This window comes from Nicotiana sylvestris, chromosome 7 (assembly GCF_000393655.2).
Source record: "Nicotiana sylvestris chromosome 7, ASM39365v2, whole genome shotgun sequence".
NCBI classification, from domain to species: domain Eukaryota; kingdom Viridiplantae; phylum Streptophyta; class Magnoliopsida; order Solanales; family Solanaceae; genus Nicotiana; species Nicotiana sylvestris.
Genome location: NC_091063.1, coordinates 103,193,460 through 103,196,993, shown reverse-complemented (window position 1 = coordinate 103,196,993; position 3,534 = coordinate 103,193,460). Strand labels below are relative to the sequence as shown.

Sequence of the window (3,534 nt, the reverse complement as noted above, 5' to 3'; positions counted from 1 at the left end):
AGATAAATATATAACTGAAAATTGCCGCTCGACATGTACAAGTAAAAATTTACAACTCAGAGTATAAATAACTCCCAAAACTAGGTAGTTACAAATCACAAACTCTAAGGAAGTACTAAATGTCTCTATACATTAGCATCTACGAGAATAAAGAAAAGACAACATAGTAAGGATAGAGGGGGACTCTGAGGTCTGTGAACAGTGGTAGATATACCTTGAAGTCTCTAAGCTGCGGCCCAACACTCTAATATCGAGGCTGATAGGATGTACCTGGGTCTACACAAAAATATATGTAGAAGCATTGTATTAGTACACCACAACGGTACCAAGTAAGTGTCAAGCCTAACCTTGGTAGAGTAGTGACGAGGTCAAGTCAGGTCAGGGCCCTACTGGAATATAAGAAATAAGGCAAAAGATGAGATGTTAAAATGGAATGGCAGGTTAAGGAAACAGTAAGAATGTATGGAAAAGCAACATTTTAGGAAAACAGGAAGACAATTACAACACGTAAAGAAAAGAAGATCTTACAAGTTAAGGAACAATAACAATAACAAACTATACAACAAAAAGAGGAAATCAATAGGGGCACTCCCGAGGTCCTGCCTTGTAGTCCCAAAAGTAAATATCTCACAATAGCATGGCAGAAACCTCGTTCCACAATCTCACTCCACACAAAAGAAACCCCGTGCCAATTACACTCCGCATGGAAGACACGCCGTGCCAATCACACTCCGTACGGAAGAAACCTCATATCAAATCACACTCCACACGGAAGAAACCTCGTGCCAAATCACACTCCGCACGGAAGAAACCTCGTGCCAGTAACACACCGCATGGAAGAAACCTCATGCCAATAACACTCCACACGGAAGAAACTTCGTTCCCATAACACTCCGCACGGAAGAAACCTCGTGCCAATAATACTCCGCACGGAAGAAACCTCGTGCCAATAACACTCCACACGGAATAAACCTCGTGCCACAACCAAACAATCATCACGAAAGTCAACACGTAATAAATACAAAAATGATATTGCAAGCAAGGAAATCCTACAGTTAAAGAACAAATACGAAATTCAGGAAAATAGGTAATTTAACTAAGCATGTTGTACAAATTGCAACTAAGAGATGAAACACATAGACGTGGGAAATTAGACTAAACATGAAGACTACACGTGCTAGAATAACTCATTTAAGGTATAAAAAGGAAATTACTTAGCAAAGACCGGATTTTCAATATTTAGCTGTGTACGCACTCGTCACCTCACGTACACGACATTCACATATCACAAATTATTACAATAGTACCAAATCCTAAGAGGTTTTCTCCCACACAAGGTTAGACAAGAGTTACCTCAAACCAAGCTCAATCAGTCAACAAGAAAGATTTTCCCTCGACTTTCCAACTCCGAATGGCCAAATCTAGCCAAAAGCAATTACATACTATAAATATAACTATAAGAAACTAATCTAATTAATGAAATCATGACTTTAACAAGAAATTAGAAAATTAATCCAAAAGGTCAACTCAGACCACGTCTCAAAATCGGGTAAAAGTCACAAAATTCGAATACTCTCTTAATCACGAGTTCACCCATACCAAAATTACTCAAATCCGATACCAAAATCTCGATCAAAACCTCAAAATTTGATCTAAGAACTTTTCTCTATTTCCCCCCAATTTTTCATTCCAAATCACTAATTTAATAATGAAATCAAAGGTACAATCATGAAAATTAACCAAAACAAGGTAAGAATCAATTACCCAAACACCCGCGTGAAAATCTTTCCAAGATCGCCTCCTACCGAGCTCCCAAATTAATTTTTGTATTATGAACTCAAACCCTTATTTTTTAACATTTAAATCTGCCCAAATTTTTTCCTTTTTCGTGAACGCGGAAGCTTCCTCGCGTTCGCAAAACACAAAACACAACTGCCCAAAATTACGCAAAAGCGAGGGCCCATAATTTTTCCTGGAAAAGAAATTTTATTTTTCATGGAAAAGAAATTTCATTTTTCCCATTGAATTTCTGTGGCTTACCACAATTTTTTCGTAGGAAATTTTCATGGGAAAAAGTTGAGTTTCTAGTAGTGATTGAACGAGATCCTAGTTCTTTTCAGCTCATCTTTTTGCAATAAATTGACATCTTTTGATCATTTATTATCCAAGATTACTCCTACACACAGAATGCACACAATGAGAATATTTTACTTTAAAAATCATATTACCCCTCGCAACTCACACGACAAACTAAGATGCTAACACACTAATATTCTTTTTGTCATTTATTAGCTATATAGGAGCTTATCCAAACTGTATTGTTATTGCTGATTATTAAAAGAATGAGTCTGCCTTGTATTAGGTTCATGTAATCTTTTTTTTATGATATAATTTAGAAAGCTCTATTTTTTGGTTATGTATTCCTATGTTTTAAAATTCTTATCATTATTTGGCATTATTTTTGATGTGGGACTGTAAGATTTGAGCTAAATTTACCGACTTTTAGAACTTGGTTGATCTTTTATATAATCATCAAAGTGTTATGTCATATGTTATTTAGCTTGGGGATTTATATTCTTAAATTACTGTTCCTTTCCTTATTCTTTTATCTATATTCTATTTGTTGAATAAAATATTTAGCATTTCTAGTGCATGTACTAATAAGTTTGAGAAACGTCTGTGATTCAATACAATTAGGATTTAATATCAAAAAAACTCCAGCTAGGAACAATCAGTAAACAGTAATTACTCTGATGTGGCTAATATATTCAAGTAACCATATCATAATTTGATATGGTTCGTGTTCATGCATCACACAAGCTTAGCTTCTTAATTGGATTATTTAAAACAATGACCGATAGAGTGTACAAATATATATATATATATACACACACACTTTAAACTTGTGCCGAAAACTCAATTAGACACTCCAACTTTGCAGGCATCTTGTTCCCACCATACTCTTATTCAAAATGTATTAATTATCTCCCTGCAAGCTAACGTGGTAAAGAAAAAAAGCACCTTTTGAAATGCACATGAGCAGAAAAAGATTAAAAAGCAAATTAAATTGGCCGCATGTCATGTTTTTATTGAATATTATACTACTAAATACAATTAATTCTTTTTGAGCCTTTTTATTTTTTATACTTTTTTTAGTCTTTTTCTCTCCTTATCTTTCATTCTTCATTCCCGTTACCTTCTTTAGAACCCATCACCACATCCTCTTCGATCAGACCTCTTGCAACAATAGAAATCTTTAAAAAATAATTTGCATTATGAAAATAAATTAAATGTGATTAAATACTGCATATTAAAAAAATTATAAGCAAAAGTGTAGGTATTGACCAGAGACTTGAGATTTGAAAAATAAACTCACAATTGTAACAAATATGGTTGCTATTATTAACGTTTTTTATTCTCCAACTAGGAATCTTTCACCGATCAATTATAACTTTTTTGTACCCACATAAGGAAAGATGTGTTTCTGGTGGTTTCTATATTAAAGTGCACAAAATCCAGGCACTTCTTGTCCTT

At 34.3% G+C, this 3,534-nt stretch overlaps 1 long non-coding RNA gene across 1 annotated transcript; it reads right to left on the bottom strand.

Annotated features, from left to right (window-relative positions):
* Nucleotides 1-490: 490 nt before the first annotated feature.
* LOC104231020 (uncharacterized) lies at nucleotides 491-1,864 on the bottom strand. The gene is made up of 2 exons (XR_712001.2): nucleotides 1,765-1,864; nucleotides 491-1,421 (listed from the first exon to the last, which is right to left on the bottom strand). It is a non-coding gene; the product is annotated as an uncharacterized lncRNA (long non-coding RNA).
* Between the last annotated feature and the right edge of the window lie 1,670 nt (nucleotides 1,865-3,534).